Source organism: Loxodonta africana, chromosome 15 (genome assembly GCF_030014295.1).
Source record: "Loxodonta africana isolate mLoxAfr1 chromosome 15, mLoxAfr1.hap2, whole genome shotgun sequence".
NCBI lineage: Eukaryota > Metazoa > Chordata > Mammalia > Proboscidea > Elephantidae > Loxodonta > Loxodonta africana.
In genome coordinates, this window is record NC_087356.1 from 45,271,836 (window position 1) to 45,294,828 (window position 22,993).

A 22,993-nucleotide genomic window follows, 5' to 3' on the forward strand; every position below is an offset into this window, starting at 1 on the left:
GCTTGATCTCCATTCCTACACGAGGAACAACTCTCACCTTTTTCCAGAAAAAACCTCCATTTGGGTCCACTTGGGGAAATGATCTCTTGTGTAAATCTGTTTGGTTTTGGGCTATTTGGGTAACAAAGTCTACAGAACAAAGCCTACAGAATGTGTGAGAGTTTCACACTCTACACCCCAGAAACACTGACACTAGGGTAACTGACTCAGACAGTTCCACCTCCACAATTGTCTTCCTAAATCCTACAAACCACACTCTAGCTCTCAGTTCAGTGCACACCAAACTCCCAGTATCTGACAACAGAGATAATCTACTGTAGAACCTACCTGTATAAGTTTCCTCCTTCATCTGAGTATGATCAAGATGAGAGAATTAGAGAGGTCTGTTGCCCCCCACCTGGAACACATGAAGGTTATTTTTAATATTCTTTCCCCAGCTTTTGTTATTTGTGTCCAGTGTGGAGTGGTCATCATTGACTGGTGGTCAGTTTTGTTGTCCAAGGCTGAGTATGGTTTCATAACATACAAGAGACAGTGATTCTTTAGAATTAGGAATATTGTGATGGCTCTGGGTAGTAGGTAACATAAGGACATTTCAAGGCCATTTTCTGAGCAAGAAATATTTTTTACAATATTTTTTATTTTCTACATATTTTAGTTCAGCATATTAAGAAATCAACCAACAATTCAAAATGGAATTTAAGAACTCTTAATTGTGCTCATGAGAAAACTGTACATAGACCAAGAGACAGTCTTTCAAACACAGCAAGGATATACTGCATGGTTTAAATCAGAAAAGGTTTAATTCAGGTTAGTAGCTATCCCCCAAACTTTTTCAATCTGTATGATGATTTTTTTTTTTTTTTAATGATGAAGAAATAATTTGAAAAGGTGGACTATGTGAAGAAGAATGCAGCATCAGGATTGGTAACAACCTGCAATATTTAGATGACATAGCCATGCTGTTGAAAGAGAAGACATGAAGCACTCACTGATGAAGATTAAAGACTGCAGCCTTCAGTTTTGATTACACTTCAACATAAAGACAACAAAAATCCTCACAAATTGACCAATAAGCATCACCGTGAAAAACGGATAAAAGATTGACATTGTGAAGGATTTCATTTTACTTGAGTCCATAAACAACACTCATGGAAGAAGCAGCCAGGAATCAAACAATTTATAGCATTGGGCAAATCACCTACAAAAGAATGGTTTAAAGTGTTCAAAAGCAAACATGTCACTTTGAGGACTACAGTCCACGTGACCCAAACCATGGCATTTTCATCTGCCTCATTTTCATGTGAAAGCTGGACAATGACTAAGGAAGACCAAAGAAAAATTGATGCCTTTGAATTACGCTGTGGTGAAAGATACTGAACATGTCACAGGTTTCCAGAAGAACAGACAAGTCTGTTTTGCAAAAGGTAGAGCCTGAATTCTTTTTAGAAGCCAAAATGGGGAGGCTTCATCTCATGTACTTTGTACATGTCATCAGGAGGAACCAGTCCCTAGAGAAGGACTTCATAATTAGTGTAGTAGAGGACCATCGAAAAAGAGGAATAAGATGGATTGACACAGTGGCTGCAACAATGGGCTAAAACATAACAATGATTCTAGGCCTGGTGCAGGCTGAACTGTGTATTGTTGTGCTGTACACAGGGTTTCCATGAATCAGAACCAACTCGCCAGCATGTAACAACAACAGCTTTATATATATGTATAACGAAAGAGAGAGTAATAAGATAGGACATTCATCAATTTTAACAAATGGTTACCAGGAATACCATATTCACTACCTGAGGTATAAAATTGTTTTCCTCTTTTCCCCTTGCCTTAAACTGGCCTATCAGCAGTCTATGTCTAAGAGATTTTTTTTCTTCCCTTTCAAGCTCTTTTGACTTGAGGGCTCTTTAGGAGTTTCATTCACTGTGTCCCAGAGAAAAAGAGTTTGTAGCATTTGATTCAAACATTCTTAAACAATTAACCTGGTATCAGCAGACACCAGACAACCTTGAATGACCCGAAGGCCATCTCATTATTTACAGACGCCCTGTGGATCAGCACAGTGAGTGTGGGAGTTGCTTCCTTTTATAGATTAGCTGAGAGATAACCATGCAGGATGGTCATTCAGGGTCCCAGAGGCCAACCCTGGACAATCATCTATACATCATCAGGGTCTCTGATGGTTTCTTACAGTGTCAGGGCCATGTACATTGTGTCATTGACATGAATACATCCTTTTCCAATCCAAAGAGACCACTACTGCAGGCAGAACCAACTTTACCTCTGTTGATTTTCCTCCAAACACAGAAGACCCTTTGTTATTTGCTCACCGGAGAGGCCCACCTTCCCCTTGGTTCTCTCCACACTGCTGCACCCACCAAGGGATTTGCATGTTGTTTCCCAGGGAGGACCTTCCCTGGCAAAGTCTGAGATAAAAAGTCAGCTCTAATCTGCTTTGACTTATCAGGATTTATTGCTTCAACTTCTAAAATGAGGTTTCCTGCTCAGCTCCTGGGGCTGTTAATGCTCTGGACCCCTGGTGAGAACAGAGGGGACATGGGAAAGGAGAAGGAGGTGGGGAGGGTGAGCTCTGGGGGCACCTCAGGTTCCTGTGTGTATTCTGTTCTCAAGTTAGATGAGTAAGCCACACCCACTCTGAGAGGTATGTGGTGTTTAGATCAGTGAAACTGAGGAGAACACAAGAGTAAGAGGGACCTGCTCCCTGGTGAAGATTTTCACAAAGAAAACCAAAAATCAAGCCAAGCCCACTGCCATCGAGTCAATTCCAACTCATAGTGAAATCCCCGTGGCACAGTGGTTTAGAGTTCAGCTGCTATCCAGAAGCACAGCAGTTCAAATGAACCAGGTGCTCCTTGGAAATGCTGTGGGACAGTTCTACTCTGTCCTATAGGGCCACTATGAGTCGGAATCAACTCGAATGCAATGGCTTCACAAAGAAAGAGCTTCTTTTATGTCTGGTAGTATCAGAGTTTGTTTTTTTGTTTGTTTGTTTTTTTATTGCACACACAGAATTTAGCCTGAAATAAATAGCAGAAGGAAATCTTGAAAATGGTTCTTAGTATTGGTACATAACCTTGCGCTTCTCTCTTGTCATTTTAGCATTCAGCAAGGATATTATGATGACTGAGACCCCACTCACTCTTCCGGTCACTCTTGGAGAGCTAGCCACTGTCTCCTGCAAGTAGAGTCAGAGCCTCCTACATAGTAATGGTAAACCTATTTGTACTGGTACCAGCAGAAGCCAGGCCAGGCTCCACAGCTCCTGATCTCTCTGGTTTCTAACCAATTCTTAGGGGTCCCAGAGAAGTTCAGTGGCAGTGGATCAGGGACAGATTTCACTCTGAAATTCAGCAGGGTGGAGGCTGAGGATGTTGCAGTTTATTACTGCATGCAAGCTACAAAATATCCTCCCACAGTGGAACAACCTTGCACAAAACCTTCTCTGCTTGGGGTAGACCAGCTGCCCAAATGAGTGGCCTGTGCGGGGAGTCAGCCCAGCTGGTAGGTTCTCTGAGTCTGCTAAGAGGAAGATGCTGGAGACCTCAGGGGAATTTGTTGCCTCTGAGGACTCTGGACCATGAGTGACTCTGCTACACCTCAAAAGGCTGCTCCGTTGTGGCCCATCAGGTGGACTAGTCTTAACATGGCAGAGCCAGCAGGGATGATGGAGGAGGTCTAGATGTTCCTGAGAAACTAGACCTGATGCCAGGAGAGCCGACTGAGAGCTCATCCTAAGTCTCCCACCTGTGTACATTTGTTGGTTAAATTTAGTCAGCATGACAGGCAGACAGTTGACACAGACTGTAGCAACACAGGTTGAATACATGTGGAGGTTTAGTAGGCTTCTTTGTATATTTTATCAGGATGATATTTAGAAATTAGTCTTGTCCCACTCTCCCAACCCCCTGCTTCTCATTTTACCATTTACACTTCCCCTTGAATTAAGGTAGTTGAAATATCATTCTATATTAGCTGTCTTCAGGGGAGTGTGGCTGAGAAGGATTTGTGAAGATGTTCGTTATTGAGTCTCCAAAAAGCCTTTTATAAATTTATCAAAGACACAAGATCCTAATTCCATCCGTCTTCAAATTTCCCCAGTTGCTTCCTGTAGAGAAAAATAAAGAGTTCCTAGAATTTTAAAAGTTGTGTTTTTTAAAAAAAGAAAACAAAACATAGACTGAAAGATATAGGACATAGAATTTTGTCAATCAAATACTAGAAGGATACAAAATGACAGAAAAGTTTTTCATTCCAAAAGTAAGAATTTTAAGACTGTGGTGGACTGCAAAAAATGGAATCATGAAGGGCACATAACAGAGGTCTACTATTGGCCTGTGGATTCTCTCCCAGTAGTGTTTCTCTGTCTGGGAAAGGTCAGAATTCTGTCCAAGCATATTTTTGGAAAATTCTAAAAAGGAACAAAAAGTCACATGAATATCTTCACAGCTATAATGTTTTTTTCTCTTTGAAACCTTAGGTGATCCAGTTCTCGTTTTTTTCTACAGCCTCTGATATCACTAAAATAACATTTTTGCATTTTATTCCTTTTGGTTTTGTAGTTTTTACAATGGTTGTGTGGGTCCTCCAACTCCAGTAATTTTCTACTTAGAAATGGTACTTTGTTTCATTTTTTAAAATAAATAATGTTTTGAAGATGATGACTTTGGGATTTTATTGTCATAAACAGAACAAAAAGGAGGAGCTTACATGGCACTATAGACAGAAGCACCACACTGTGCCTCCACAGCAAAGACCCGAAAAACTAAGTGAAACAGAGAACCATCAATCCTGGAACTTGTAGCATCACAGGAAGAGATCAAGAATTGAGCCAAGCACCAGATGGAATAAGAAACTGACAGAGAATAGAGAGCAAGGAGAAATTAGAGCTGCAGTTTCTTATCAGCTAAGGCAGCATGGATTCACCATCTTGGACTCCAGTTGGAGATCAGCAAACAGGAAGTATAGGAAAGCAGCAACACAGAGCTCCCAGTAGGAGACAGAGCATCTAGTAACTAGCAATATAGGCTTTCCCACTCACGATTCAAACATGAAATCAAAAATGAGAAAAATTAATTTAGAAGCACCACCATTTTATCTAAATGAAAACTGCTTCAGATATTGTGGGCCCAGTGCTCTGAAAATAAACAAGTTGCATTTGAAATGGATGCTAATATTCTTTACAACGGGTTACTTGAGTGATGCAAATGGATACATTGTAGACTACTAAAAGGTGGGCATTTCAAACTAGCAAGAGACTTCTTGGGGATAAGGCCTAGAGATCTGCTTCTGAAAGGTCACAGCCTTGAAAACCCTATGGAGTGCAGTTCTATTCTGCACATCTGGTGTAACCGTGAGTCAGAATCAATTTAGCAGCAACTAAAAACAACAGGATCCTTTAACAAATTTGTGTCTTCTGGCTTTTTTCATATGGTCAATCCCTTGGTGTATGGAAAATGTCAGTAAACATGGTCTGCAATTCACACATTCATTATCTTCTGTTTGAAAAACAAGAATTCAATAGTTAATTTTGTGTCAAGCATGCTCTATTATGTTTTATTTCATTACTGTCCAAAGGTAGAAAAAAAAAAAAAACACTTTTACCCAGCAATAAAAAAGTGACACAAGTTCACATCCTCATTAAGTGAAAAACCACTGTAACAAGAGAATACAGACTGTTCTCCGTTACTTTCACGGCAGAACTGCAGAGTCTGCACTTCCCCCATGTATTTTCCTTATAACTAAGCTATCATTTTGAACAGGTTCCACTACCTCCAGTGAGTGGCAGCCTGGCAGCTTTGGACATAGGCAGGCCAAGGCATAATTGGCTGCAAACCAAATGACTGCAACCAATATTTTACCCATCACCACCTGCAAGTAAGAGTAGCTCATCAAAAATTATCAAAATATTAGTGTTTAAGGGATTAAGGTCCCAAGATGACAAGGAAAAAAGATCAGGAAAAGTGAGGTGGGTTATTTCTAGTCTAAGGTTTAACCTCATGTTAAAGTGAAAGCTCTCTGCAAGACACATGGGTCTCATCATCTAAGTCATGGCGGAAGCCAAGGGGCTGGGAGGGAGAGGTCTTAAAACCATTGTAGTCAGTTAAATAAAAAAAAAAAAAAAAAAAAATTTTGGTGGAGTACATTCTGACTCCTAATGGACCTATACAATTTAAAATGATGCTTTATTAGAAAATTTTAAAAAAAATGAGGGAAAAGGCAAAACTATAGAGACAGTAAAAAGTAAGTGGTTGCAGGCAGCTCAGGAGGAAGAGGGAGGGATGAATAGGTAGAGAACAGGGCATTTTTCAGGCAGGAATGTATGATCCTGTAATGGTCGAGCCATGATTTTATGCATTTGTCAAAACCCACAGGACTGTAGAAGACAAAGACTGCACCCTAATGTGAATTAAGGACATCAGCTAGTACTAATGTATCACTATTGGCTCATCACTGGTAATGAATGTACCCTGTGACTGTAAGATGTTAAGAAGAGGAGAAACACCACACAGGGGTGAGCAGGTGTGTGTGATAGCTCTCTGCACTTTCTGCACAATTTTTCTGTAAACCTGAAACAGCTCTAAAGAATAAAGTCTAATTATAGACCTATATCCCTCATGAAAATAGATGCAAAAATCCTCAGCAAAATTCAGCCAATACAATTCAAGAACATATCACAAAAAGAATTCACCAAGACCAAGTGGGATTCATATCAGGTGTGCAGGGATGGTTCAACATTAGAAAAACAATTAACGTAATCCACCACTTAAAAAAAAACAATAGACAAGAATCACATGATTTTATCAATTGATGCAGAAGAGGCATTTGACAAAGTTCAACACTCATTCATGATAAAAACTCTCAGCAAAATAGGAATAGAAGGAAAATTCCTCAACATAAAAAAGGGCATTCATACAAAGCCAATAGCCAACATCACCCTAAATGGAGAGAGCCTGAAAACATTCCCACTGAGATTAGGAACCAGACAAGGATGACTTTTATCACCGCTCTAATTCAGCATTGTGCTGGAAGTCCTAGCCAGAGCAAACAGGCTAGCTAAGGAAATAAAGGGCATCCAGATTGGCAAGGAAGAAGTAAAAGTATCACTATTTGCAGATGATGTGATCTAATACACATAAAGCCCTAAGGAATCCTCCAGAAAACTACTGAAACTAAGAGAAGAGTTCAGCAGAGTATCGGGATACAAGATAAACATACAAAAATCAGTTGGATTCCTCTATACCGAGAAAAAGAACATCGAAGAGGAAATCACCAAATTAATGCTGTTTATAGTAGCCTCGAAGAAGATAAAATATTTAGGAATAAATCTTACCAGAGATGTAAAAGACTTATACAAAGAAAACTACAATATACTTCTACAAGAAACCAAAAGAGACTTACACGAGTGGAAGAAAATACCTTGCTCGTGGATAGGAGGACTTAACATTATAAAAATGTCTATTCTACCAAAAGAGATCCATACATTTAGTGCAATTCCGATCCAAATCCCAAGGACATTCTTTAATGAGATGGGGAAACAAATCACCAATTTCATATGGAAGGGAAAGAGGCCCCGGATAAATAAGGCATTACTGAAAAAGAAGGACAAAGTGCGAGGCCTTATTTACATGCTTTTAGAACCTATTATACTGTCAGAGTAGTCAAAACAGCCTGCTACTGTTACAACAACAGATACATGGACCAATGGAACAGAAGTGAGAATCCGGAAATAAATCCATCCACATTTGAGCAGTTGATATTTGACAAAGGCCCCAAAACAGTTAAATGGTGGAAAGACAGTCTTTTTAACAAATGGTGCAGGCATAACTGGATATCCATCTGCAAAAAAATGAAACAAGACCCATACCTCACTCCATGCACAAAAACGAGCTAAAAATGGATCAAAGACCTAAATATAAAATCTAAAACGATGAAGATCATGGAAGAAAAAATGGGGACAACATTCGGAGCCCTAATACATGGCATAAACAATATACAATACATTATAAAGAATGCAGAAGAAAAACTAGATAACTGGGAGCTCCTAAAAATCAAACACCTATGCTCATCCAAAGGCTTCACCAAAAGAGTAAAAAGACTACCTACAGACTGGGAAAAAGTTTTTAGCTATGACATTTCTGATCAGTGCGTGATCTCTAAAATCTACATGATACTGCAAAAACTCAACTGCAAAAAGGTAAATAACCCAATTAAAAAATGGGCAAAAGATATGAACAGGCACTTCACTAAAGAAGACATTCAGGTAGCTAACAGATATATGAGGAAATGTTCACAATCATTAACCATTAGAGAAATGCAGATCAAAACTACAATGGGATTTCATCTCACTCCAACAAGGCTGGCATTAATCCAAAAAACACAAAATAATAAATGTTGGAGAAGCTGTGGAGAGATTGGAACACTTCTACACTGCTGCTGGCAATGTGAAATGATACAATCACTTTGGAAATCGACTTGGTGCTTCCTTAAATAGCCAGAAATAGAACTACCATACGATCCAGCAATCCCACTCCTTGGAATATATCCTAGAGAAATAAGAGCCTTTACACAAACAAATATATGCACACCCATGTATATTACAGCACTGTTGACAATAGCAAAAAGATGGAAGCAACCAAGGTGCCCATCAAAGGATGAATGGAAAAATAAATTATGGTATATTCACACAATGGAATACATACATTGATAAAGAACGGTGAGAAATCTGTGAAACATTTCATAACATGGAGGAACCAGGAAGGTATTATGCTGAGTGAAATTAGTCAGTTGTAAAAGGTCAAATATTGTATAAGACCACTATTATAAGAACTTGAGAAATAGTTTAAACTGAGAAGAAAACATTCTTTCGTGGTTGAGAGAGGGGGGAGGGAGAGAGGGAGGGTGGGAGAGAGGCATTCACTAATTAGATAGTAGATAAGAACTACTTTAGGTGAAGGGAAAGACAGCACACAATACAGGGGAGGTCAGCACAATTGGACTAAACCAAAAGCAAAGAAGTTTCCTGAATAAACTGAATGCCTCAAAGGCCAGCCTAGCAGGGGCAGGGGTTTGGGGACCATGGTTTCAGGGGACATCTGAGTCAATTGGCATAATAAAATCTATTAAGAAAACATTCTGCATCCCACTTTGAAGAGTGGTGTCTGGGGTCTTAAACGCTACCAAGCAGCCATCTAAGATGCATCAAATGGTCTCAACCCACCTAGATCAAAGGAGAATGAAGAACACCAACGACACAAGGTGATTACGAGCCCAAGAGACAGAAAGGGCCATATAAACCAGAGACTACATCATCCTGAGACTAGAAGTACTAGATGGTGCCCGGCTACAACCGATGACTGCCCTGACAGAGAACACAACAGAGAACCCCTGAGGGAGCAGGAGAGCAGTGGGATGCAGACCCCAAATTCTCATAAGTCCAGACTTAATGGTCTGACTGAGATTAGAAGGAACCCAGTGGTCATGGCCCCCAGACCTTCTGTGGCCCCAGAACAGGAACCATTCCCGAAGCCAACTCTTCAGACATGGATTGAACTGGACAATGGGTTGGAGAGGGATGCTGGGGAGGAGTGAGGTTCTTGGACCAGGTGGACACTTGAGACTATGTTGGCATCTCCTGCCTGCAGGGGAGATGAGAGGGTAGAGGGGGTTAGAAGCTGGCAAAATGGGCACAAAAAGAGAGTGGAGGGAGAGAGCAGATTATCTCATTAGGGGGAGAGTAATTGGGAGTGTGTAGCAAGGTATATATGTGTTTTGTGTGAGAGACTGACTTGATTTTTAAACTTTCACTTAAAGCACAAAAAAAATTATTAAAAAAAAAAGAATAAAGTCTTTTGAAAGTGAAATAAAAAATTCTGGGACAAAGGCTAAACTGGACAGGACCCTGAGGCAGTTGATACATACCAGGAATGTTTCAAACAATTCTGAATACATAAGGTTATACAAAAAACAAACAGATTGACCCCCAGAAAATAAACTAGGCAATATAATCAAAAAAGATAATCATGATTTCCTAGATTAGTTGCAAATCAGAATCATCTAGGAACGTATTTTGACTATGAATACTGAGCCACAGTTGGCCAAATTGGTGAGAATTCCCAGAGCTGGGGTTTGGGAATCTATATTTTAGCAAGGTCCCTAGATTGTTCTTTTGTCGTGTGTGGCACCAATCCTTGAAATGGCATATACAGACCACTGCTGCATCCCACACAAGCATCCCAGTGATACTGGGGAAAAATAAAACCTGCTTCGTATGGTATTTATGAGGATTAAAAGAGATGCAGAAGGCATATCAAAAATGTTAATCATTATCATTTTTATTCAAATATAAAAGTAATGAAAACACAGCTAAGAATTTTAAATGACTACTTGACTTGGAAATTAAGGGTGCATTGCTGACTTTACTGTAGGGTGTGTAAAAAGGCAAGACATTGCAGAGTATTCAAGAGAAGATCAGATAAATAAGTGGAGGCAACAAATGAAAGGAAGGCCAATAGGGAGATGATGAATGTGGTTTGAAGTTGTCTTTTTACTGTGATAGGAGGAGACTGAATTACGGACCCCAAAGCTATGAGGTGCTAATTCTAGAATGAGTATATGTTCCCATCCATAGCAAAGAATTTGCAGATGTGATTTGCAGGTAAGGATCTTGAGATATGGAGATTATCCTGGATAATCAGGATGGACCCTAAATGCCACTGCATATATCCTGTTAAAAGAGGAAGATATGATCACACACAGAAAAGATGGCTACCTGAAAACGGAGCAGAGAAAGATGTAAAGATGCTGGCCTTGAAGACCACAGTGATGTGGCCACAAGACAATGAATGACAGCAGCCACCAGAAACTGGAGGAGGGAAGGAACAGATTCTCTACTAGCGCCTTTGGAAGAATCATGGTCCTAACAACATTTTGATTTTAGCCCAGTGATACTGGGACCATCCTAATGGCATGAATCCTTAAAAGCAGAGATCCCATCTCAACTACGGTCAGAGCGAGATGCGAAATCTAAAGAAGAATCATATAGATGCCATGTTGCTGACTAAAGATGGATGTAGGAGACCATGGGCCAAGAAATGCAGGAGTCTACGAAGAACCAGAAAAAACAAGGAATTTGATTTTCCCCTAGTGTTGCCAAAAAGAATAGAACCCTGCCAACAGGACTTCTGTAAAATGACGATTTTAGTCTGTTTGTTTTAATCCACTAAATCTGTGGTAATTTGTTACAGCAGCAATAGAAAACTGATACAGAGGGTTAGAGTGCATGTTGCTACAGAGACTTTCCACCACAGGGAGCCCAAATCAAATCAAAAACCAAACCTGTTGCAGTTGAGTCAGTTCCAAATCACAGTGACCCTAGGACAGAGCAGAAGTGCTCTAAAAGTTATCCAAGGCTGTTATCTTAATGGAAGCTGATGCTACATCTTTCTCTTGCTGAGCAGTTAGTGGGTCCAAACCACCAACATTTTGCTTAGCAACCAAGAATTTAACCATCTACAGGCAACCAAAGAGACATTGAACCCCTGAATTATCCCCTGAGCCCTGCAAACATTCCTGCAGGTAAGTCAGGAGACACAGGCTCTCACCAGATGGAGGAAGTGTGGGAACCCAGGGCCTGTGGGTGGAAGCAGTTGCTCGTGCAGAGACTCGCTGACACACAGCCTGGGGAGGAGGTTTGTGCTCACACTAAAGCACTGTGACAAGAATGCCATCATTTTGCTGACAGTAATAATCTGCCACGTCTTCAGGCTGGAGGCTATTGATGGTGACAGTGAAATCAGTCACAGGCCCATTGCCACTGTACCAGATGGGGCCCCAGATGTCTGGGTGAATGCTGAGTAGACAAGCAGCTTAGGAGCCTGTCCTGGTTTCGGCTGGTACCAGGCTAAGTAAGGAGCTCTTCACACTCTGACTGCACTTGTAGTTGAAGGTGACCATTTCTCCTGGAGCTGCAGCCAGGGAGACAGGAGACTGGGTCATCAAAATGTCCCCACTGGCACCTGCAATCAGAGGGAACAATTACCATACACACTTACATTAGGTCAACACATTTAAACACATCATTTTCGTGTTGTGTTTTTTTATAGCATTGCATGTGTAACAGAGTCTGTTTAGGTAATAAACATTGTTTCACTCCACACCTAAAATCATTTTTCCTGAGCTACAAAGATATTAATCTGGATGCATGGAAGGGCTTTTTGATCTGTCACCTGAACCCAGAGCAGCAAAACCATGAGGAGCTGGGTCTGTGCCATCATCATTGTGCCATTGCCCTGCCTGATGCAGATCATTCACACCGAGATGACAGAAACTTTTTGAAAAGCTCAGAGCAGACAGCCATTGGTGCAGTGTTTAAGAGCTATGGCTGCTAACCAAAAGACTGGCTCTTTGAATTCACTAGCTGAAATTTGGGAATCCTTGGGAAATTCTACTCTGTCCCATAGGGTTACTGTGAGTGAGACTTGACTCCACAGAAACAGGTTTTTTAGGAGCTGGCCAGGGCGAGAGGGGCCTATGCAAAGCAGACAGGGGTTCTGGAAGTAAAAGGGGTGGGCAGTGAGTCGTGGAGGTATATGATGTAAACAAAGACTTCAATGTATCATCACAAGAAGTAGCTGACTATGAAGGATGCAGAAATCAGTTTAGAAAGTTTAATTGTAAATCAAATCTTCAGAAGCAAGTTGAAATAAAAAATGCATTTCAAAATGAATAGCCTTGAGGGGCAGAGTAGCAGCGGCCGGGGTTTGGGGACCATAGTTTCAGGGGACATCTAGATCAATTGGCATAAAAAAGTATAGCAAGGAAACGTTCTACATCCCACTTTGCTGAGTGGCATCTGGGGTCTTAAAAGCTAACAGGCAATCATCTAAGATGCATCAATTGGTCTCAAGCCACCTGGAGTAAAGGAGAATGAAGAACACCAAAGACACAAGGAAAACAGGAGCCCAGGAGACAAAAAGGGCCTCATAAACTAGAGATTCCATCAGACTGGGGCTGGAATAGCTAGGTGGTGCTGGGCCACCACCAACGACTGCCCTGACAGGCAACATAACAGAGAATCCCTGATGCAGCAGGAGAAAAGTGGGATGCAGAACTCAAATTCTAGTTAAAAGACCAGACTTAATGGTCTGAGACTGAAGGGACCCCAGAGGATACGGACCCCAGACTCTCTGTTAGCCCCAAACTAAAACCATTCCCACAGCCAACTCTTCAGACAAAGACTAGACTGGACTAAAAGGCATAAAATGATACTGGTGAGGAGTGTGCTTCTTAGCTCAAGTAGACACATGAGACTGTGTGGGCAGTTCTTGTCCAGAGGTGAGATGAGAAGGCAGAGGGTTACAGAAGCTGGTTGAATGGACACAGAAAATACAGAGTGGAGAGGGCGAATGTGCTGTCACATTGTAGGGAGAGCAAATAGAGTTACATAACAACATGTGTGTAAGTTTTTGTATGAGAAACTGACTAGAATTATAAACTTTCACTTAAAGCACTCTACCAAAAAAAGAAATAAAATTAATAGCATTCTCTTACACGTGTACCAACCAACAAGACAATCTAAACATTCTCTTTTTAAAGTAGAAATATGCATATATTTTTCCTTATATGTATATAAAGGTGAAGCAGATAGTTATCCACTCAACTAGTAGCTGGAAGTTTGGTGGTTCGACGTTACACAGTTGCCCCTCAGAAGACAGGTCTGGAGATCTTCCAAAAGCTCATAGCCTTGAAAGCCCGATGGAGCAGTCCTACTTTGCACACAGTGGGTCACCATGAGTTGAAATCTTCTCAACAGGACTAATAACAACAACATATATAAGTATATATGTATATATATGTACATACACATATACAGATAGATAGATATAGGTATTCATCCATAAATATTTTTGAGAAATGATGACATAAATCATGAAGTGGTTTGGCTTTCCTATAACTAAGAAATGTGTTAGTGCTAAAGCTGATTTTTCCTGAAGGTGACTGAGGATTGTGTAAATAAATGGGCTTGAGTTCCAGGGCCATTGAAAGGCCAGGGAAGCAGAAGTGGTGACCAAGAGTCCATCCAAGTGGGGAGTTCAGAGTGAGATCATCCTGCATTAACCTGAGGTCCCATGTGGTCTCCACTTCAGGTACCAATGAGCCAGATTTAGACTGAATCCAATGCTTTTCTCATTTTCAGAGAACTCCAGAAAAAGGTGCTTAGGTTTATTACAGAACAGGAGAAGAAAAGGTGAAGGAAGAGAGGAAAAAAGAAACCTCCCCTAGGAAGTTCTGACTACAGATCAATCCCTGCAGGGATGTGTACCCCACATACGCATGGCCTGATTGGGTGTGACCCTTTGCAAACTTAAACTTGTTTAGCTGCACCTACTAATGTCAGTGCCCCCTAGAAGCTAGCAGACACATAGATAAAACTTCTCTTGAGGAAGGCATATTCATTCTAGTTTTCAGAAGCCCCAGAGATAATTTTTGAAGGGCCAATATCAGCAAGATGCTAGAGATTTCTAGATATCCAAGAAAACAAGACTTTCTGAACATGAACACCTTTCATAAAGAGCATCACAGAGAGCAGTGATGTCCCCTTAGATTTCAGATTTTAAAATTGTCACAAATAGAATTTATTTAAAGAAGTGAATAACGAGCAAGAATGTATGTATAGGGAAAAGAGAAATATAAATGTGACATTACACTTTCAAAAATAGAATGTTCAACTTCATTTCTTGAAATTAGATATGTGAAACCAATACCACAAGGTAATCGGCAGCAGTAAAGGATTCACTGAGCTAGACGATAAAGCAGAAGAAATGATCCATAATACAACATGGAGAAAGAAAAATATGGAAAAAACAGGCAAAGCAGATGTAATGAAAAACAGTGTGATTACCTAATACTGATTTGAAAGACAAGAGATAGAGTAAATGGGCCTTTACAACATTTAAACAGAGAATGATCAAGCATTAAGCACAATTAGGAAAAGACCTTATTCCATAGACCCAAGTGCTAGAAAATTACAACCTAAATAAATAAAAATGATTTCAAGCCTAGACATATTACAGAGAGCTGTAGAAAACCAAAAACAAAGAGAAAACCTTAGAAGTGGACAGAGAAAGGGACAGGTCACCTTCAGAGGGGCTTGCACAGATCTGATTCTCTCAGTCAAAACCAAACCCAGTGCTGTCAAGTTGATTCCGACTCATAGTGACCCTACAGGGCAGAGTAGAACTGCCCCATAGAGTTTTCAAGAAGCTCGTGGCGCATTCAAACTGCGGACCCTTTGGTTATCAGCCTTAGCACTTAACCACTAGCCACCAGGGTGTCCAATCTCTCAGTAGCAACGACAAAAACAAGTGGCAAGTAGAATGAGATTTCAAAGAGTTGGAAAAGATAACGACATATCTAGGATTCTATACACAAAAATATCATTTTAGAATGAAGGCCACGTAAGGACATTTTTGGGCAAACAAAAGCTAAAATTGTTTATTAACGTCAGACCGTCTCTGTAGATGTGCATTGATTCATCTTTACCCAAAATGACACTAAAATACAGGTAGAATTACTATACACTGTGTTGTTGTTAGGTGCCATCGGTTCGGTTCTGACTCAAAGGGACTCTGTGCACCTCAGCAGGAAACACTGCTCCATCCTGAACGTCCTCAAGGTTATTGTAACACTTGCAGCCAATGTGTCAGTCCGTCTTGTTGAGGATCTTCCTCTTTTTCACAGACCCTCTACTTTACCAAGCTTGATGTCCTCTTCCAGGGACTGATCCCACCTGATAACATGTTCAAAGCATGGGGAATGAAGTCTCCCCACTCTTGTTTCTAGGGAGCATTCTGGCTATACATCTTCCAAGATAGATTTGTTCATTCTTCTGGAAATCCGTGGTATATTCAATACTCTTTGCCAGCAGCATAATTAAAAGGCTTCAATTCCTCTTTGATCTTCTTTATTCTTCGTCCAGCTTTAACATGTCTGTGAGGCAATTGGAAATACCATGGCTTGAGTCAGGAACACCTTAGTCCTGAAAGTGACATCTTTGCTTTTTAACACTTGTAAGAGGTCTTTTGCAGCAGATTTGCCCAACTGCAGTATGTCATTTGAATTCTTGACTGCTGCTTCTGTAAGCGTTGATTAGGGATCCAAGGAAAATTAAACCCTTAGCAACTTACAAATTTAAAAATATAGCCTTTGCTCTTTCTTTTATTTGTATGAGTCATAATTTTACCATTTTCTGAAAAGAAGTTTTTAACCAATGTATCTTGGCTGTCTCTGCACCACTCACATTCCCATTTCCCTACTTGTTGTTGTTAGCTGCCCTCGAGTTGATTTTAAATTTGCAATTCCAAGCTTCTCCTTTATAACAATCCTCTCACCAAAACCAAGAATGCCATGGCCCCTCCCTTATTTCATTACATTCATCTTGAAAAACCTAAACCCTGGGAAAAACTCCACCCTCCACATACCTGCCTCCATGTCCCTAATGTGGCTGGGGAAAAAACACATAATTATTCTGATTCTCTCATCGTAAATTTATGAACATTACCTCAGGACAGCCTTTAATCCTGCCTTAGAACCATACTTCACTTACCTGGTTCATTCAGTCCGCACCCTTTCTCTTTTCTTTTCTCTTCAAATTTCACACCGACTTCCCACTCTGGTGGTGGAATGGTTAAGTGCTAGGGCTGCTAATCAAAGAGTTGGTAGTTCGAATCCACCAGTTGCTCCTCAGAAACTCTATGGGGCAGTTCTACTCTGTCCCTTAAGGTTGCTATGATTTGGAATAGACTCGAAGTCACTGGGTTTTTTAGTTTTCTAATCCTACTTTTCAGCAAATGACCTCATTTTCAGTTTCTTAGAAGAGCTTCCCCTAGCTCCTCTCAGGCATCTTCTGATTCACAGGCATCTGCACCCCCATGTGCTACCTTCCTTCCTTCCTTCCTTCCTTCCTTCCTTCCTTCCTTCCTTCCTTCCTTCCTTCCTTCCTTCCTTCCTTCCTTCCTTCCTTCCTTCCTTCCTTCCTTCCTTCCTTCCTTCCTTCCTTCCTTCCTTCCTTCCTTCCTTCCTTCCTTCCTTCCTTCCTTCCTTCCTTCCTTCCTTCCTTCCTTCCTATTACTGTAGATGAGCAGGCAGCCCTCCTACCTGAGGCCAGGCTCTCTGCTCCTATACCCCTGTCCCTCCAAGGGCATCTTGGCATTCCTCACCTCTCTTTTCTGAACTATCCATGTCCCTCTCACTTTAGCATCCTTTCCATTAGCATGAAACGTCACTTTGAAAAACTCTCCTGATTTCAAATCTCCCTTCAGTTATGTCCTCTTTCACTCTTCTCCTTACCTTAAAGCTCAATGAAAGACTCGTATGTAGTCACCAACCTAAACCATCTCTTTTCATACACCCTAATCATGCGATCTCTGGCATTGTTTATACACCAAGGCCATATTTTCCAAATACCGGTCCTTCTTTGTTTCCACTTTCACATTCCAATCACCAGTAATTACCACTGCATCCTGATTGCATGTTCGATCAATTTCACAGATCATATTTTGGTAAAAATCTTGTATTTCTTCATCTTTGGCCTTAGTGGTTCGAGGGTAATTTTGAATAGTAGTCATATTAGCTGGCCTTACTTGTAGGCGTGTGGGTGTTATTCTATTACTGACAGGGTTGTAATTCAGGATAGATCTTGAAATTTTCTTTCTGATGATGCCTGTAATGGACCATACAATTTTCTGACTCAGAATGACAAATACCAGTCCACTTCAGCTGAATAATTCCTAAGATATTGATCTTTATGAATTCTTTTTCATTTTTCACAATTTCTAATTTTCTTAGACTCATACGTTGTACATTCCAAGTTGACATTATTAATGGGTGGTTTCAGGTGTTTCTTCTCATTTTGAGCCATGCCATATCTGCACATGAATGTCCCGAAATCCTGACTCCATGCCCGTCATTAAGGTCAACTCTACTCTACGGAGGCACCTCTCCCCCAGCCGTGTTTTGTGTGCTTTCCAACCTGAGAGGCTCCTCTTCTGGCAGTGTAACAGGCACTGTTTTGCTGCTGTTAGTAAGGGTTTCACTGGCTAATTCTTTCAGAAGCAGACCACCAGGCCCTTCCTCCTAATCTGTCTTAGTCTGGAAGCTCCACTGAAACCCGTCCGCTGTGGTGATCCTACTGGTATTTGTCTATCGGTGGCATAGCTTCCAGCATCACAGCAACATGCAAGCCCTCACACTACGAAAAACCGAGAGATGTGTATTCTGTATCTATTTCCTGAAAATTTTATTTTTCAGATCTGTAGTACCCCTGCTTTTAGTTTTCTATTTCTTGCATGCAATGTGAAATTTATCATTTGCATTCTTTTAATAAACTCGCATAGTTCCCACATCAAAAGTGTGAGGAGAACTTTTCTTGTGTGTTATTTTTGTTGCATCACATTCGTATTCATACCCTAGTTACGTTATTTTCTTGAATGTCAAGAATCTCTGACTTCTTGGTGGCAGTAGTGTTTGAAAAATTATTTGTGAGGTGTCCTGAGTATTTCTGATGGGGATGCCGTCTTCCAGAGCAGCTTCAACTTCTTGCTCCTCATCAGTTGGGCTATCTTCAACTAATATCTTGATCACAGAGCTCCAGACACACCTACACCATATACACCTACAGTGAAACTCCTTGGAGGTTTGGCTTTCAGACACAACTTCCCAAGGAAATCTTGCTTATTTTTTTGCGTCCATTTCCACAATGAACCTAGAGCCCTTTGATCATTTTCTAGCAGCTGTGGGAAGGATAGATTTAGTTTCTCTGGTTCACAATGACTTTGAGATTAGAGCCCACTCCCTTGGGCCTAGCTCAAAATAGGTTCCCTCAGGACTCCCTACACTTCTGGGCTTGCCTTCCATTTCCCTGGATCTTACATACCCCTAGAATTAAATCTTTAGTGTATGCCATGATCTCAAACTGTCCTTCAGGGTAAAGGTTCTCCATTTTCATGTCTTTCTTTTATTTATTTCAAGTGTTTTGTATTAGCTCACCAGGATTATAGATCTCAGGAAACTAGGTTATCATCTAAGAAAATGAACACGTTTCAACATTTTTTCTCATTTTAAATAGAGGCTCTTCTTAAAAGAATCTACTATTTGTAGTTTTAGAGCTTCTAATTTGGTAATAGAGCTTCTCAGTTGACTACATTGTCTTTTCTAGTCATTGGTTCTTGATTTGCACTGGTTACTTTCACAACCCACTGCCCATGTAGTTTGCTTCCACACTGACTGCTGGCTTTCCCTAGCCCCTCCAGGCCCAGTCTGGCTGCTCAGATTTTATAAAAGGGGACTTTGCAGTGTGAGCTGATTCTTATCAGGCTAGTGGAGGGAGCAGGATGGTGTTACAGGCTCCTGTCCTCATGTGCCTGCTGCTCTGGGTTTCTGGTGAGAAATGAACACTGCCTCAATCCCTTTAGAGAAGTATCTCTGTAGAGCTGAAAAATGATTTTAACACGTGGTGGGAAATGCTGGCTGTTTCCAAAACTGACTGAATAATGTGTGACATGCATACCCCTAAAACGCACATTTAAAGTGGCATATGATAATGTGTCTGTGAAAAAGCGTGTGTATATATGTATGTATGGTAATTGTCTTCTCCGATTGCAGGTGCCAGTGGGGACTTCGTGATAACACAGTCTCCTGTCTCCTTGACTGTGTCTCCAGGAGAAACGGTCACCATCAGTGCAAGTCCAGCCAGAGTGTTAGTAGCATCTTAGCCTGGTACCAGCAAAAACCAGCACAGGCTCCTAAGCTGCTTATCTCCTTGGCATCCAACTGGGCATCTAAGACACCTGACTGGTTCAGTGGCAGTAGGTCTGACAGTCCTCATTCTCACCATGAACAGTCTCCAGGTTGAGGATGAGGCAGGTTATTGCAGTTAGCAACATAATGGCCATGCTCTCACAGTGCTTCAGCCCCAAACACAAGCCTTCTCCCAGGGCTGGAGGCCTGTGAGTCTTCACTGCACCTGCTGCTTCCTTCCCACACCGTCCTGAACATGCACACTCCCTCTATCTGCCCCAGAAGCCTCATCTCCTAGACATGGAGTTTTCTCTCCAGAGTGATCCTACTATTAAGATAGGCCTACAATTTGCTATGAGATATGAAATAAATGCTACAAGCCACACAGACCTGTCCGCTTTTCCCAGGTAGAGACCCTTTTGGTTTGATGTTTCTTCTGTCTCTGATTGTATAGCATCTCTGGATCATCCTCGGGTACCTGTCGTTTCAGGCTCTAGCAGGCAGATCCTGCTCAGTAGGGGCCAGAATCTCTGCTGGCTGTCTCCCAGGAGAGAAAGTCTGCATTAGCTGCAGGGCCAGTCAGAGTCTCGTCTACACTGACTGGAAACACTACTTGGGCTGGCGTGAGCATCAACCTGAGCAGGGGCCGAGGCACCTCGTTTAGCATACTTCCTCTATGCATGTTGCTGCCATGCTGAACAGGTTTCAGCTGCACTTTCAGGCACTAATAAACACTAGAAGGAAATGTCTGGTGATCTACTTCTGAAAAATCAGCCAGTGAAAACCCCATGGGTCACAACAGAGGTCTCACTGTTCATGGAGTTGTCATGAGTTAGAGACCAATAGGTTGTCAATTAACAATAACAAAGAACCATGATTTCCTTCAGTCACTGAATTAAACTTGGGTGCCCAGGGGATAAATTTAAAGGCAATTGACAACTAAGGAAAAAAGAATGTGGGAAAGCTGTTATGTATTTCTGGAGTGATAGAGTTAATGAATTAGAGGGTGGCCTTTGAAAGAATGAGAGTCACTGAAAGACATGGAGAGAGGAGAATAGGGCAGGAAAATAGGAGCTTAGAACAGGAAATCAACTTCATTGACATTGACCAGGAAGGCCTGGCTGGAAAACAGGATCCATGGAAGGAAATGTAAGAGAGAAATAGTATCTTCTATGAGGGAGATGTTTTAAATATGAAAGGCCAAGTTTTAATATTGGTTTAGGTCCAGAGTTATGAGGGGTGTGCCTGCAGAGAACCTAAAAAGTTAAGAATATCCAGGAAATAAAATGGGAATATTCCAGAGTCAAGAAAGCACAGGGAAGAGAGAACTGATCTTCCAGGGTACAAAACACACTGGACCCTTCCACAGATTAGTCATGTCATCTATCCATGTGAAATGTGCAGATTCCTGTGATATGAAAATGCTTGACAATGTAAACAAGAGATGTTTACACTGTGTTTCTTATATAACTTACCACAAACGAGGATCCAGAAGAAGCCACATTCCTTAATTTTCCCTTGGAACCAGGCAAATACTATAAGGATTTAGAAAGGAGATGTGGCCTTTGGGGCAGACAGAGGAAGTGTGCATGTTCAGGGCTGAGCAGAAAGGAAGCAGCTGGTACAGTGAAGACTCACTGGCCTGCAGCCCTCGGGAGGAGGTTTGTGTTCTAGCCTGAAGCACTGTGGGAGGTAGGTTATTATACTGCTGACAATAATAATCTGCGGCATCATCAGCCTGGAAATTGCTGATGGTGAGAGTGAAGTGTGTCCCAGACCCACTGCCACTGAACGGTCAGAGACCCCAGATGCCCGGTTAGATGCCAAGTAGATGAGCCACTTAGGAGCCCGTCCAGGTTTCTGCTGGTACTAGGCTACATTGTTGCTCACACTCTGATGGCCTTGAAGTTGATGGTGACCCTTTCTCCTGGAGACTCAGCCACAGTAGCTGGAGACTGGGTCATCACAATGTCCCCACTGGCACCTGCAATCAGAGTAGACAATTACCATGCATACAAATATACACACACTTATTCATACACAGTTTAAAATAGCATTTATACCCCAACATCTAGTGATATTACATATCAGCACATAATTTGTTCCATTTCGGAAATAGCTATCATTTCCCACTATGTCTTAAAGTCATTTTTCAGCTCTACAAAGATACTCTTCTAGAGGAATTGAAGCACTTTTAGTTTCTCACCAGAGGCCCAGAGCAACAGGGACATGAGGACCAGAGTGTGTGGCACCATGTTGCTGCCCCTGCCTGCCTGATGCAGATCAGCTCCCATACCAAAGGCCCTGTTTATAGTATCTGAGCAGCCAGCCTGGTGTTGGAGGGGCCTATGCAAAGCAGTCAGTGAATTGAAAGCAAATTACATGGACCACGGGTTGTGACACCATCCAATATAAATCAAGAGCCAAAAAATCACAGAAATGATAATTTTATGGCTACAAAAGACACAGAAGTGTACTTAGACGTTCTAATATCAACTTAAAACCTCTCATAGTCCAGTGGATTCCAGCTCAGGACAACCCCGTGTGTTACACAGTAGAGCTGTTCCATAGGCTTTTCTTACGTGTATACTTTATAGAAGCAGACTGAAAGGCTTTTCTTCCAGGGTACCACTGGATGTGTTCAAACTGCCAACCTTTAGGTTAGCAGCCTATCACAACTGCTTGAAGGGCCCAAGATCTAACGAATAGCTTTAGTTTTAACTTAAAAAAAAGTTTCAGTTGTGTTCAGGCTCCATAAATGATGGACTAGTTTCCTCAAATCAACAGTTTTTAGAAATGATAAAAAAAAATGCCAATAAATAAATAACAAAGGAAAGGGAAGAATATAGGAAATTTCCGCCTCAATGTTTGATAAAAATTTATAGCTAGAAAACATCTGAGCTCTAAAGATACTTGTATCCTGAAGGATACCTAAGAGAGACTGCAAGCACTTGAGATTGGATGCCAGGGCTACGGAAGGGACAGAGAAATGGAAGACAGGCCCAGAATTCACCTGTTTGGAAAGTCCTCAGGGAGCCTGTATTGAGCTAGGGCTCAGGAGGGCTCAGATCACAAAGGAAGTGGGAACCAAAGACAAAGTGGAACCTATCATGCCCACAATGGCTAGGACCTGAGAAGAGGGCTCTAGATTCATTGGGAAAATGGACAGGGA